The 16162-nt window shown below is 43.1% G+C and overlaps 1 protein-coding gene across 1 annotated transcript in view; it reads right to left on the bottom strand.

The window, feature by feature from the left end:
* SIRT3 (sirtuin 3) overlaps positions 1 to 16162 on the bottom strand; it is a 95227-nt gene that overhangs the window by 62113 nt on the left and 16952 nt on the right. The window lies entirely within an intron of this gene.

Genomic DNA, 16162 nt, shown 5'->3' with positions numbered 1-16162 from the left:
ACAGCACATGTAGTAGAGGTGATAGCATATTTTGGTTAAGAAAAATCAATATTGTGACCAGACGACGTTTTTATCAGAATCACCGGGGTTGAGGCATACTGGCCTATGTGGGCTAAGTTTTGTATTTATGTATGTGCCCAGACTATTGCATTGACATTCTGTGTGCCTGTTAAGCGTGTGTGCCCATATAGTGAGTAAGTTTAACACCTGCATGAGCATGAGTGAGCCAGAGTAGTGAAAACAAATGGCATCCATTTTGGATACCACTGATCTTACTTTTCACGAGTTGAAGGATGAGGAATGTACTCCCAGACAGTGAAAAGTGTAATATCTTCATTCCTATTATTGGAGAAATAATATATATCCATATGTATGTACTACATAGCTAACATAGTTAGTTCCAATTCTCAACCACACTGTCTCAGATCTACTGAGCTATCTCACTTCTCTCTTCACCAGCTGGCAGACAGGTCCTCCGCAGTGCTCTCCCCTCCTTAATAGACTGGTTCCCCACCCCCTCACAGATTGTATTCCAGCCCTGGATGGCTTCCACTCGGACCTTGCCTGGACAGCTCCAACAGTTGTGACCTCTTAGAGATTTCTATGCTTTTCCTGTTTCCCACGTTAGTTTAGCTCTTCAAGGCCATTTCACACCCAAAGACGAGCTTCCTTTAGCAGCCTACAAATGTACAGTTTTCTGTTCATTTTATGCTCACGCTGTAGTTCTGTATATTTGGCACAGTGCCTTCTTTTGGCTTATACTTGTGTTGCATTTCTACAGGGTTGCCCATTTTTGTACTGTGCTTTCTTTGGTTAATGGTGATGATGCATTTCTGTACAGTATAAAAGGCCCAGAGACTGGTCACTTGAGGAAGAAGGAAACTGAATGCACGGATTGCGTGTACTGCCTTCTTCGTTGCTGGCCAACAAGTACTGGTACCTGCAAATACATTTCATCTGTTCCTGTTCCCAACATAAGTAGCCTTTCAAACTTGTCTCAAGCCTGTGTGTGCAGTTTACTGCCTCTTGGACTTAGCATTTAAAACTTTTTGCCAATTCTTAAACTTCCCTTTTATTACACATAAGTCACCCCTAAAGTAGGCTCTAGGTAGCCAATAGGACATGGTGCTGTGTAAGTAAAAAGTAGGACATCTGTTGTTATGTTTTACATGTCCTGGTAGTGACAAACAGTTAAATTGATTTTACACTACTGTGAGGCCTACTGCTCTCATAGGTTAGCATTGGGAATTTCTTAATATACTTTTAATATATATATCCTGATTAGAAAGGAGTAGTTGCATTATGTTTCATATCTTTGGAATGGAAATGATAGATTCTCTTTACTGGTGAAGTTGAATGTAACATTACTATTCTAGAAATGCTATTTTTAGAAAGTGGACATTTCTCTGCTCTTAGCGTAGCTCTGGGTGCCTGCAGCCTGTCTCCAACACCCGTCTGTGGTGGGTGACAGCTTCACTTTGTGCATTCCTTCTAGACAGCCACAAACACAGGGAGGTTAGGTGTGTCTGAGTACTTATATGGCCCTTCCTGGAAAGGAAGGGAGTGTGGAGCTAACACTTAATTTGAATAGGTAGTGTCTTGTCCCCACACAGAGAACTGATTTTACTTCCCACAGATACTCTGGAGCCAGGGCTGAGAAGAAAAGATACTTGAGCACTTGTTCAAAAGTGCTAATTTTTGAAATGTTAAATTGATCTTGGTCCTCATAATGTCTTGTGGCTTTCATGTGCCTATGAAAAAGAGGGTCAAATTAATGCTGAATTAATGTTAAATATTCAGGATATCACCATTAGAAATGTAAATACAATTAATATAAATGGAAGCATTTACATAGTGGTTGCAATGAAATTCAGGCCTTGATCCTGCCCTCCTGGAACTAGTTTGGACATTCAGCGGATTCTGCTTTCTTAAAGAGTAGCACTTTTGTAGGAGATCAAGGTGGGGCTTACCTTACTAGATAACATTACTAGCGGGCGCAGTGTAGATAGGATGGGGACAAGGATACCAGAGAAGAGACAATAATTGGGATCAGTTTAATGTTTGTCAGTGTTAGGAAGACTTCAAGGCAACACAGCTCTACATGAGGAACTCTTTCCGGAGATAACAAGGATCAGCATTGGACAACGTGGAGAGAGAGACAGTGGCCCAAATTGCAGAAACCCCAGCCCACTGCTTTATGATTAGACATGCTGGCGAAGAATACCATGTTTCCAATGAAGGTAGGAGGTAAAGTGATCGATTTCCTTATTGATAGTGGTGTCACAATATCAGCAGTAAGGAACAAATTAGGTCCAGGAGTGGCCAAAAAGTGACCACTGTGGCACTACTAGCACACATAAGGTAAATCTACACTCTCCCTAAGTGTCACTTTATGGGGAGCATATTTTTTCAACAATCCTGCCTCATTTTTGTGTTTTGCCCAATCCTCAGAGTTAGCTAGTTCTAGAACCTTGTTTTTAGTCATCTGTAAAGCTATATCCCCTTTAAGCTTGTCAAAAGCTGCAGTCCTGTCATTTCTGATCATGCACAAAGTCAAACACCATCCTTCATCATCTCCCAACACAGACACAACTCACCAGTGGAAATGTAAAATCCTTAGTTCTTTGTAATTCTTGAAGGTGTTTGACCATGGGGACCATGCCTGCATACAATGGGTCTTCTAGCAACTCCATTGTCCAGTACAAATGTTTGTCCGCCATGTAGGTGTATCATTCAGGCACTGGCCTTGTGAAAAATGTTGCAGAACAGTGTACATGCCCTGGTACTAATGTCAACTGTACTAACTGTGTTACCAAATCTCTCTTAATGTCAGGGCTGTATATAAACAGTTCTTGAAACATGTCATTATAGAAATATCCCTGCAATGTAGTCCATTGGTATTGTGTTGTAGAGAGAGACAAGACAGGGGGTGCACATAACACAGAATCCTCACTTAATTTGCAAGCAGTTAGCGCTCTATTAGCTAACTGTAACCTGTCCTCAGGTACTTGTAAGTAAATCCCATTTTCTGACAAATATAATGTTGCGTTCAGTCTGCAGAGGAGGTCTCTCCTCAGTAAACTGATGGGCTCATTTGGTGACTAGAGAAACTAGTGGGTCGTTTTATAATCATCAACAGATATTGGTAGGGGTTCTGGTAATCCTTCATGCATCAGCATCACATTCAAAGCCACCAGTGGCGGCTGGTGACATTTGAAAGTGGGGGGGCGTAAAAGTTATGGATGAGTGGTTGATCGGCAGTTTGAGCAGGAAGAGCTCAGCATTAAAGCGCTAATTACACTTTTGAAGTATAACACTTTCAACGTGAGATGAAGAGAGATGCAGAGGTTGGCAGGGGACTCAAGCTAGTTCAATTAGGTATGCTAATGTTAAAAAAAAAACAAATTACAAAGGCTGGGCAGTGTATATGCAGATCCAGGCTGCGGTGCAACCAAGTATGCTTTGAATGATGCTGTTCGGTGCGACATGTTTCTTCAATTACCTTGCCATTTGGCTGGCACATGGCATCAGGTATTTGAATAAAAAAACTATTATCTGTGCAATTTAAAAAATATGCAAATTTACCCCTATGTTACGCATGTTTAGGAAACTGAAATACGTATACACAATTACTAAAGGAGGCTTTTATATAGGACCTTTCGCCAAGTACTTCATTTTCCATAGAGATTTCCCGTGTACGGTATGTACTTACAAAGGAGACATGGTCCGTAGGTGCAGTTTGGATCAAGATGTTTGTATTTGCAACAATAACTTGCTGGATGTTTAGTGAACAATTTCATACTATTAGTAAGACATCGGCACACAGCGATTTATTACTGGATATTTGTAATTCCAAAAAAGCGCCCCCACTTTCACAACTGGCATCTGGCTGTACAATGCAAATCAAAGCACTACACCGACGATTTTCACCATTCCGTCAGGTGAAACCCGAGCGTTTTCTTCTTAATTCTCTTCATTACGTTGTCTCCCCTTTCCACTATCTCTGAACATTTCTAAAGCTAGACTGTGACCTCCGAACCTGCTGAGCGACTCGCACACAGCAGAGGCAGGGTCGGACTGGGAACCTATCCTGCCTAACGCACTTTGCCAACACCAGGATGAAACCAAGCTTTGGGCCTCCATAGGCCTTGCAGGTGCGGTACATAATAACGAATACTGTCCCTGCATGTGGAACGCGATGGGCCACCTACGAGTCCAAAAACAGCTTCCTGTAATTTTTTTGAAAGTATATTATCAAGGCAACTTCCATCCTGTCCCTTGTGAAATGCAAAATACCCAGAGAGAACCGCATTCCACACAGCCTGGGGGTTTAGTGGTCGGCATCCACCAGGATCCCACGCTCCGCAATAGTTATTTTTAGTCACCGAATAGGGGCGGGAAATATCATCTACTCACAGTGAAAAGAGAAATGTTAGGCGTTGACATAAATAGCACGAAACAAAGGTATTGAAGAAAAAGAAATACATTTTATGTGAATGTAATAAAATAAAACATTTATTGATCGGAGCTTATGTTTCTATATACCTTTAGGTCAGGAGTAGAACACGCAGTGGCGGCTCCCCCATTAGGGCGTTGGGGCGTTGCCCCACTGCTTTCTCGCGGTGCGAGAAGGCAGAAACATAAATGGTAAAAACGACCATTTATGTTTCTGCCTTCTCGCATTGCGAGAAAGCAGAAGTGCCTCTGTGCTTGGTTGGGGGCGGGAGGGTGGGTGGGCGGTCGTGCTCGAGGGCAGGGGGGGAGTGGCTTACCCACTGTTGTAGATACTGACTGTTTGGCCGTCGGCCCTGAGCCAACCAAACAGTCAATACCCACAACAGTGGGTAAGCCACTCCCCCCCTGCCCTCGAGCACGACCGCCCACTCTCCCTTTTTCTATATGCGGGAGAAAATGGCGCGGCTGGGGCGCTCTCCCCAGCGCCTCATCAGCATTGTGATTGGTGGAGGGAGGGAGGCGGCCTTTCCAGTTGTCGACGTCGACGAGGAGCGAGGCGGCCTTCCCAGTTGACGAGGAGGAGCTGCAGGAATTGGCGCAGGACCGGACGGCGGGAGTCGGAAGTCGTCGGACCCATCCAGAAGCTCAGTAAGTTTTATTTAATATTTTGAAGTAAGTTATTAAACCCCTCCCGCCTCCCCCCATACCCCACCTGACGACCCCATTTCCACCTAACAATAATCTATCCCAAAACATCTGCGTGTTCTACTCCTGACCTAAAGGTATATAGAAACATAAGCTCCGATCAATAAATGTTTTATTTTATTACATTCACATAAAATGTATTTCTTTTTCTTCAATACCTTTGTTTCGTGCTATTTATGTCAACGCCTAACATTTCTCTTTTCACTGTGAGTAGATGATATTTCCCGCCCCTATTCGGTGACTAAAAATAACTATTGCGGAGCGTGGGATCCTGGTGGATGCCGACCACTAAACCCCCAGGCTGTGTGGAATGCGGTTCTCTCTGGGTATTTTGCATTTCACAAGGGACAGGATGGAAGTTGCCTTGATAATATACTTTCAAAAAAATTACAGGAAGCTGTTTTTGGACTCGTAGGTGGCCCATCGCGTTCCACATGCAGGGACAGTATTCGTTATTATGTACCGCACCTGCAAGGCCTATGGAGGCCCAAAGCTTGGTTTCATCCTGGTGTTGGCAAAGTGCGTTAGGCAGGATAGGTTCCCAGTCCGACCCTGCCTCTGCTGTGTGCGAGTCGCTCAGCAGGTTCGGAGGTCACAGTCTAGCTTTAGAAATGTTCAGAGATAGTGGAAAGGGGAGACAACGTAATGAAGAGAATTAAGAAGAAAACGCTCGGGTTTCACCTGACGGAATGGTGAAAATCGTCGGTGTAGTGCTTTGATTTGCATTGTACAGCCAGATGCCAGTTGTGAAAGTGGGGGCGCTTTTTTGGAATTACAAATATCCAGTAATAAATCGCTGTGTGCCGATGTCTTACTAATAGTATGAAATTGTTCACTAAACATCCAGCAAGTTATTGTTGCAAATACAAACATCTTGATCCAAACTGCACCTACGGACCATGTCTCCTTTGTAAGTACATACCGTACACGGGAAATCTCTATGGAAAATGAAGTACTTGGCGAAAGGTCCTATATAAAAGCCTCCTTTAGTAATTGTGTATACGTATTTCAGTTTCCTAAACATGCGTAACATAGGGGTAAATTTGCATATTTTTTAAATTGCACAGATAATAGTTTTTTTATTCAAATACCTGATGCCATGTGCCAGCCAAATGGCAAGGTAATTGAAGAAACATGTCGCACCGAACAGCATCATTCAAAGCATACTTGGTTGCACCGCAGCCTGGATCTGCATATACACTGCCCAGCCTTTGTAATTTGTTTTTTTTTAACATTAGCATACCTAATTGAACTAGCTTGAGTCCCCTGCCAACCTCTGCATCTCTCTTCATCTCACGTTGAAAGTGTTATACTTCAAAAGTGTAATTAGCGCTTTAATGCTGAGCTCTTCCTGCTCAAACTGCCGATCAACCACTCATCCATAACTTTTACGCCCCCCCACTTTCAAATGTCACCAGCCGCCACTGGCTAGTACAGATTGTCACCTCAGGCAGAGGAGGAAATAAAAACGGTGATTGAGTCTATCTTACTACAGGGTATAATTAAAAAGACCACTAGCCCCTCTAATAGTCTTATTATTCCATGTCCAAGGGCAATACAGGACAATATAGGTTCATACAAGATATACGCCAGATAAACAACAATGTGGTTCCCTTAGCGCCTTTTGTGCCTGACACCAATACTATATTATCTTTTATACCTGTAGAGGCAGAGAATTTTACAGTCACATATATCTCCTGTGTGTTTTTCAGCATTAGAGTCCACTCAGAGAGTGAGTCCCTCCTTACCTTTATGATAAAGATACTCAGAATACTTTCACAAAACTCACCTAAGGCTTCACTGAGAGCCCCACGGACTATGCGCAGGCAGTAAAGAGAGACTTGGACAGCCTACACCTGGAAGGTGGTAGCATCATCTTGGAGTACGGTGATGACCTCCTTGTGACATCTCCATTACTTGAGGCCTGTGAAAAAGACACTGTAGCTCTGCTGAACCACCTCCAGGAGTGAGGTCACAAAGCCTCATTGTCAAACTTTCAGTGTTGCCAAAAAGAGGTGACTTATTTGGGTTATGCAGTATCCAAAGGTACAAGCAGAATATTACCTGACAGAATAAAATTGATACAGAGCATGCAGCCTCCATTTACCAAGAAAGGAATGATCTCCTTCCTGGGGATGATGAACAACTACAACCAACGGAAACCTGAATACAGATACTATGATGCCATTAAGACAAAGTACACTAAAAGATGCACCCAACAAAATTGTATGGACTAATGAACTTGCAGGCTGTTTCAAGGAACGGAAAGAGACATTGTGTACTGCGCCAACATTGGAGCTGACTGATTACAAACTGCCCTTCCATCTCCATGTATCAGAGCAAAATGGCACAGCAAATGGTGTCCAGACACAGCAGCATAGCTCTGGAAAACGACCTGTGGCATACTACTGAGTGACTTAGCCTTCAGCAGTTACTGGGCATCCGGTTTGTTTGAGAGCAATGGCTGCAGCAGCTGTGATCACAGAGAGGACAGCTCCCATTGTGTTGGACTACCCTTGTATTATTTTGTGTGTCACATTCGGTGTAGTCTTCGGCTTCCAGGCGCAAAGGTTATAAGGTCACCTTGTTGTCGTAACACTATTATCACCAATTAAAGATGCCCAACTGTTAATTTGGCAACATTATTACCTGCAATAGGTAATCCTATAAGACCCCTGACCATAATTGTGCTGAGGTTGTAAAAACTTGCATTACACCCAGGCCTGATTTACAGCAGACACCATTAGAAAAGGCAGACTATGAGCAGTACACTGATGGTTACTCCAGTAGACTAATAGACAAAGATTACAGAGCAAGGTATACTCTAACAACAGTAGACACCATAGTTTTTTTTTGTTTTTGTTTTTTAAACCGTTTATTACAAAACACAAAAAATTATACAAAGATGGGCCTACAACCTTCCGGCCGGCCGCTAGTAAACAAAAGGAGCATATGATACACATTGTAGAGCGTGCATTGCGGCTGAGGAAGAGGCACAGGAGTTAACAGCGTTGATAGCCACACCATCCGGACCACACTATACGGTTTCATTTTGAACTGAAAGAACAACCAGAAAAACAAACCCACAAGGCAATCCACAAGCAGAAAGTAGACACCATAGTTGAAAGTGCAGCTCACCTGGCAAGAATGCCCAGCATGCTGAACTGTATGCTATAGCAAGAGCATGCATCCTAGCTGAGGGTAAAACTGTTAACATTTACACTGACTGATATGCCTTTGGAGTTGTCCATGATTTTGGCCAACTGTGGCAATATCATGGTTTTATAACAGCAGCAGGGCATCCCATCCAAAAAGGTCCTTTAGTAAATAACTTGTTAAAAGCAATATCACTACCCACAGGATAGCAATAATAAAATGTGAAGCCCATACAGGAGCTAATACTCAGAACGCCAAAGGTAACGCCATGGCTGACACAACAGCAAGAGAGCGCTTGTTACAGCCAGTACAGACCGTGCTTTCAATGGCTAAAAGCATACCAAAAATACTGTACATTCAGAAACAATTATTGCTAGCTGATGTAAAGGAAGCACAATGGTCTGCAAAACCAGATGAGGAGAGAGTGTGGATTGATGCTGGATGTAAGAAAAATGAAGAGAGATTGTGGGTCCACCGTGATGGGAGGCCTGTGGCTCCATGCATCATGTTCCTTACCCTTACAGTGCTTGCACATGTACCCACATACATGGCGCAAGGGGGATTAATTAAACAGGGGTGGTTTGTACCAGGGATAACAGCTTTCACTGCACAATTCTGCTCACAATGTCTTGTCTGTGCCCAACATTCTAAAGGTCGGTCCCTTGCTACACATGATCACTTGCCGGTACCACAGGGTCTCTTCACCAGCTTGCAGATTGATTTTGCTTATATGCCCGCAGTGAATGTATTGAAATATTTGCTGGTGTGTGTGGATCAGTTTTCAAAATGGGTGGAGGCGTTTCCTACAAAGAAGACTGATGCAGCAACGGTTGTCCAATGCTTAATTAAAGACATCATACCCAGGTTTGGGTTCCCCCAGGTCATAAATAGCGGCAGAGAGGGAGAGTTGGTGGCTGCTGCTGTGCAAAAGATGTGTGACTGTTTGCGAATAGAGTGGAAACTGCATGCTCCATACCACCCACAAAGGTCAGGCCATGTGGAGAGGATGAATTCCACAATGCAAAATAGATTAGCTACAGGTCTTAAATGGTCTGATGCTCTGCCTTTAGTGTTGCACGCCATAAGAGAGACACAATCTAGAACAACTCTTTTGTCACCCCATGAGGTACTGATTGGATGCCCTATGTCTGTGGAAGTGAGATTGCCGTTCACAGCGTCCCAAGCAACACTGTGTGGACTGATGAAAACATTTCTGACTAACACTGTACAGTTCCCAGCGGGCTTGAGTCATCACCATTTCCAGGTGAAAGAAGCTTTACCCCATCCTTCCTCAGAGCCCACATACCCTTTTACAGATGGAGACTCGGTCATAGTTAGAAAAATAAAAGATCTTTCTCCTAGTTCTAGGTAGACTGGACCACACCTCATGCTCCTCGGGATGCGGTCAAGGTGGAACAAGATCCAGAGCTGCGTCAACAGCGCCTGAGAAGGAGGCACAAGTAACAGAGGATTATCTGTCACCAGAAGAGCAGCACAACACACCACCGAAGGGGAAGACAGACCACACCAGTTCCAAGAGCCACACTGGGGGCCAATAACCAACTGATGATGTTGAGTGAAGAGCATAACGAAATCTCAAAGAAAGGCGATGGTCATCACCTGTAGAAAAATAGACTGAAGAGGACACCACAGAGCAGGTCCGTGAAACATCCCCCTGAACAAGACTGCGGACCAGAAGGCGAAGCAGGGGAAAGCACACTGCGTGCCTTGGCATTGCTGACTCTTAGAGAAAGACAATATCACTTTCGAAAGAATGCCTCGCGTAGTGCAAACAATATTTCTTAGTCCCTTAATTATATGTGTGCTACCTGTATTACGACCACCAGCTGACCATCCTCTCAGTGTCCATGAGAAAGAAGCCCAATTTTTAAGTCTTCAAAATTGCTGAGTTAGAAGGGAGTTATCCAGACTCCCAGCGACCCAATTGGATTGTATGAAGCACTTGTGCCTATACAGAATTATGTGCAAGGGAAAGGATGCCTTATATTAAATGTAACATTGATTGTGAAGAAGGAAGGATGGGATGGTACCCATGTTGTACTTTGCTGCCAAATATCCAGGCCCAATACTAAGTGTCACCTGCAGTGGAGGACAATGCCGATGACAATGCATTTACTATATGTATTAAGCATGTTTCAGGATGTAACACAGATTCCTGGTTCTTGTGGAATTTAGCACGGACCAAGTCTCCCAACATATTTTAATTTGATAATACCACGGGTAATTGGAATATAAGGGACAGACAGTTAGTGAGTGGGAACTGGACCACTGACATAGAAGGGAAAGAAGTCAACTACACATTATATTACTGGAGCATCACTATAGATCCACTGTTAATAACACTTAATGGTCTTCAACAAGACCCGTTGAGAGACAGAATGATTATGCAATTGCACCAAATGTGATTTTGAAACTTTTAGATGATCCCTTACTGTCAGCTCACAGCTCATACATGGCACCATAGGCAAATGTTACACTTATAAATTCAGCATGGATTCATTACAAATGGTGTGATCAATTTCAAAACACTTTCAAGGAGGAGGTAGGACTTCCTCTTAGTAAATATCATACATGGGACACAGTTACAACGAGGTATGTATTTTATTTGTGGCAGAAAAGCATAGAAGGTGCTTACCCGTCACAGGGAAGGTATGTATGCTATTTCTTATCTTACTCCAAACATTTCAATAGTACCGCACATTGCAGCAAATAAGCCATTACATTTGGGGAGTTTCGCTCACAGGTATAAGCGAGAACCTATTCAGGAGACCAGAAAAGGTCTATTTTTTTAGTTTATGCATATATTAATTCCTGAATATGATGTAATGATTTAGAATTAGCCCTTGTTAGTATGTCTGCTAAGTTAGCCATAGCAAACAATGCAACAAGAGATGCACTGCAAGAGTTGCAGGTGGAAATTAATTCAGCGGCTGCCATGACTATCCAACACAGGATTGCTCTTGACCTCCTGACCCTACAAAAAGGGGGCTTGTGCGGTTTGCTAAATACTTCTTGCTGCTATTTTCTAAGGGATGTAGAACAAATTAAGCTTGAGGTTCACATTTTAAGTGGAGCACAAAACAATTACTGATTCTGGGGATTGGTATTGGCTATGGTCTTGGCTACCAACGGGATGCTTACAGGACTTGAGGCCAGATGCACATAGCTTTGGGTTTGTGATTAACTAAAAGCAAATCTTTGCTATTCCCTATATGGTAATCGCAAACAGCTATGTACAAATGTGTGTTTCACACATTCAGCGATTCCAAGTGAGTCACAAATCGACCTACTTCATTAATATTCATAAGGTATGTCTTGGTTTGCGACCTCTTGGGAATCACAAAAAACACACAGATGGTGGCCTGCTGGAGTCTGCTGACCACCATGTCTGTGATTGCTTTTAAATAAAGCAATTTATTTTTTGAAATGCAGCCTTTCCTTGAAGGAAACAGGGATGTGTTTCAAAATGAAAAATTAATACTTTTCTTTTCATTTTTTAACAGTAGGCTGTGCATGACGTGCGAAATGTGTGCTGTGGTTGCGGGTTGGATCAGGGTTTGAGGTGAGCTGGGTGAGCAGGGCCTGGGAGCTGCGAGCTAGGGACAGACAACGTCTCCATGCTCCACGCTCTACGGCACCCCATCAGAGACACATCTTCTCAGTGGGCGAGTAGAGGTTAAAGCTGCGGATTCCTTCCGTCCGTGCTAAGGCGGCCGGTGTGAGGGGCTGGACTGGTATATGATGTACACTTATGTAAGTGGACACCCTGCACCAGTCCAGACAACCCTTATGGTGATTTAGGAGGTCTTAGACAACCTTAGAAAGCTCTCCAAGTGGTAGCTGTGGAGAGCAGCCTTCGGGCTTAGTCCAGAGGGAGTGTAAAGCAGCTTATATTACCAGAATGCAATCTTATAGATGTAGATTAAATGAAAAAGAACCACACAAGGTATCTATAAAAATATGTATTTATTATATAATACTCACTAACAGGTTTAGATATTTCCTACCCGGAGATATGCACAATGCACACAATACTTTGCATAGAAATCACATTAATAGCACTAATTACACAGTGGACCCCGGCCGGGGGTCGGGGGGGGGGGGGAAACTATATATTAAGAATGTGGTATAAGAACTACGACTCGAGTCAAGACAATGACCAGAGGACGTAGAAGTGCCGGGGGCCCAAAGAACCACCCAAGGTGAGTGACTAGGAACCTCACGGAGATCGTGTGCAGTGTGGGAACACGACCGCGTTCTCCGTACAAATCAATGTGTAACTCGCGGTACCAATAAAAAAGCAGGAAACAAAGGAACACAGCTTATTATCTTTTCACAAATACTTAGGAAAAACTACGATTTGGAGGCAAGCGTTTGATTTTTTCTAAATCTTGTAGGTTCCCACAGGAGGAAGCCGGTATTCTTAAGGGAGCAGCCGCCTCCTGAGGTCTTGAGCTTTTGAGCCAGTTATACAGGAGTCTGGAGATGGAGGACCTTGTGTGTCAAGCAGGCTATCTTCAACTGGATCTTGGCTTTGAAAGGGAAAGATTTGAGAAAGGGAGTGATGTGGTTGAAACACCTCAATCCTGTAAACAGTCTAACTCCGGCGTTGAGAGTTTCCTTAAGAGTTGGTGTTCTTGCTTTTAGCAGGCCTGTTAAGGTAGCACTCCTGTATTTTAATTTGGAGATGACTAGGGGCTGTGTTGCTATCTTGAAATCTGGAGGTGAAATACATATATGGTTTTATCTTCCTGAAGAGAGTCATTCGGTGTCAAAGCACATACAATACATTAATTTACACACTTTTATGATTTTTTGTCAATGTACAGGATGTTACATAAGACAATGAGGGTTTTAGGGTGTAAGAGTTACACATCGCCTTAACTATAAGGTATTATATGCTAAGAGTGCATGGCCGAGAGAAACACAAAGTCAGGATTTAAAATATAAAGTGCCTGGGATTTTCTGTACTAATAAAGGGATCTCTTTGTCAAAAACAGTAACCTATTTACCAATCTACAAAAAATGTTTAATCTGTGATCTGCATGTTATATAATGTACTTTGCATGAGATACAATAACCGTCTATTGCTACTTTGTGACTCAAAACTATGATTAGACAAAACACAGATCTTTCCAGCAAGTGCACTAACCACCAGAGTTATCTTACCATTTACTGGGAACACAAAGCTCTGACCTGCAGGTGCCTTAACCACATGAGATACTTTATTTTATAATACTGCCTGTGCAAGCAATGAAGCCAGAACAGAGTTGAAGTCACGTGCTTGTTTCAAATGTCTTTGTGGCAGAGACTTTTAAAAATAAATGGATAAATTGACTGTCGGGCTTTTTTTTTATGACTCCGCCGCTATCTGTTGCCACATCTTGACCCCAAAGTTATGGGATCGTCGGAGTAACGTTTTTTCCAATTCCAGCACTGGCTACTTGTGTGACAGTCATACTAATTCAGAGCAATACTCTGTGGTGGCTAGCTAGTGTAGCTGTGTAGACCCTTTAGTTGATGAGTGCTGGCGCTAAGAAACGTTCAGGTAAATATATATCATATTGACAAACCCGGTTGACCCTTGGACAATTTGCATAATCAGAGCCTAGCACAGAATAATCCCTTGAGTTTTAAAGATTCATAGTTTTGACCGTTGATTGGCTGAATCACAGCTGCCTAGGCCCTAGCGCTGAACAATATAAACGACTAGCTGCACACAACCGTGAAAGCAGTTTATATGAAAGTATTGGGCCTATCCACTACTTAAACCTTAGGCGAACCAATTTCATAAATCACTGGCTACCGCTAACTCAGCATAAGATGCGTTGGGTAAACACTGAGGAGTGTGCATACTTATGAAGGGGGTAAGTGCACTCTGGGGCAGCGTATTGGTGCATCTGACAGCAGTGCTTGTGATGGAGCAGGGGAAAAACAAACATTTTTGTACCCCTTCGAAGTTAATGACCTCATAACCTTAAATTACTAACTGTTTGAATGCATCTACTAATCAACCAATGCACATTTAATTAGACACTACACGCGGGAAACTAATTGGCATTTGCAAAAATCTAATTTATTTACAATCGGGAAATTAAATTAACATAGGTTTGTGATTCGTGTAGAAAATAGAAGTAAAATTGCATTTATTTTGTTTGTAGTCAAATATATGGAGGCAAAGAATGCAGATGGTCAGTTATATGGCTTTAAATATTGATTATGCTAGGTAACACCTAATACGGGTCATTAAAATGGTGGGTGGTAAACAGAAGGGCTTATTTTTCTATGTCTAATTTCTGTTATGTTGTTTTCATATTAGTTCTGTTTGGGCCTGCTAGGCCTCGCTGAGAAAATGGCTGCTGCCAAGAGATGTGATTGTACGCAAGAACAAAGATGGCCCCCGCGCATGAGCAGAGTAGAAGTTTCAGTCACGAGTGTGTGGCCTATGCCCGGAGTGAGAGATGTCAGGGCCGAACTGACCTAGGACAAGAGCTGTGCCAACAATCCCTGTGTAAATGCATGGGAACGGATGAGAGACTTGAACTGCAGAAGATGATCCTATTCATCACTTATGGAAATTGTTGCAAATATTATAACAAAGTTCAATATTGGGACTTGACAAGTCACGAGAGTGGTGCATAAATGTATTATTTATAGAACCGGTTTAGGCAAGGAGGACAATGAGGTGACCATCACCACCCCTCCAATGGACCAATCAGAATGAATGCAGCCCCTAAACAAATTCAATTTTGGGTATAGCAAGTTAGTGAAATGGTATAAAAAGTGGTGCTTATAATGACGATGCGTCTCTTGCTTATTCTACTATTCAACACGACACGCTGTCTGTTGAAGCGATTTTTCTCCCTGATATGCTGAAAAGACTTTGACAAATTTTGAACTTTGAATATTGATGGGGATAAGGAACGAGACCGTTGCGGAATTCTATCCTGGGAGGGAATACGTTTGAGGAGGTTAGAGGGACAGTCAGTTAGTTTTGGGAACCTATCCAGTGATCTGCAGTTCATAATCTGGTGAACCATTCTCGTCATCGCCCTAACGCCAAGGGTAATGAGTATTTTCTGTTTCTGTTTCAATCTTTACTTGAATGCTTATGAAATTAATGTCTAGAATTTTGTCTAATAAAATTTTACTTATTTAATTTATTCAATGAATCTAGACGCGCTTGAAATCCACTTTGTTCTTGCTCCACGAAGGCTCGCCGTGAGGGGAACGGCTTTTTGAGGGGTGAGACGCTTCATTGACCTGGGACGCAGCCGTGAGGTAAACGGCTTCAAGACCACAAGCCCCAGCATCCACAGCTCCGGGCGCCTGCCGCTGACGTCATCAGGCAGCGCCCGGGCTGTTTATAAACCCTCCAGGCTCCACACAGCGCGGGACGCGCGCGGGCCGCGCCCGGGCGAAGCCCGGGCCAAGGGCGGGCCCGTCCTTGCCCGTCCCTGACCGATCCTGACTGGACTGGGCCACATCTCTAACGCTGCTCTTGCGGAATTTTACCCGAGGTAGAAGGGTGCACTTACTTACCTTGTTTGGACTTAAAAGTGTTGTTGCATCTCCTTGTTTTGCTTTATAGTCGCATATCTTGCACTGCTAGTATTTTGTTCTGGTGGAGTAATATATTATCTTCCTCTAATTGACCTCTTCTAGGTTAACGACTATATTGGCTCTAGTATTGTATGCTTAGTATAAATGGCATCCAAAGGTAAACGCACCGGTGGGGGTGGGTCTGTGACCGGTACTCTTGACCATTTTATTACTAGAGCTGTATCAGTTCTAGAGCATGAACTTGCTATAACTGAGCGTCGCT

The sequence above is a fragment of the Triturus cristatus genome, chromosome 3_1 (assembly GCF_964204655.1).
Source record: "Triturus cristatus chromosome 3_1, aTriCri1.1, whole genome shotgun sequence".
Lineage (NCBI taxonomy): Eukaryota > Metazoa > Chordata > Amphibia > Caudata > Salamandridae > Triturus > Triturus cristatus.
Note: the sequence above shows the minus strand (reverse complement) of the source record. Positions and strands in the feature narration are given on the sequence as shown.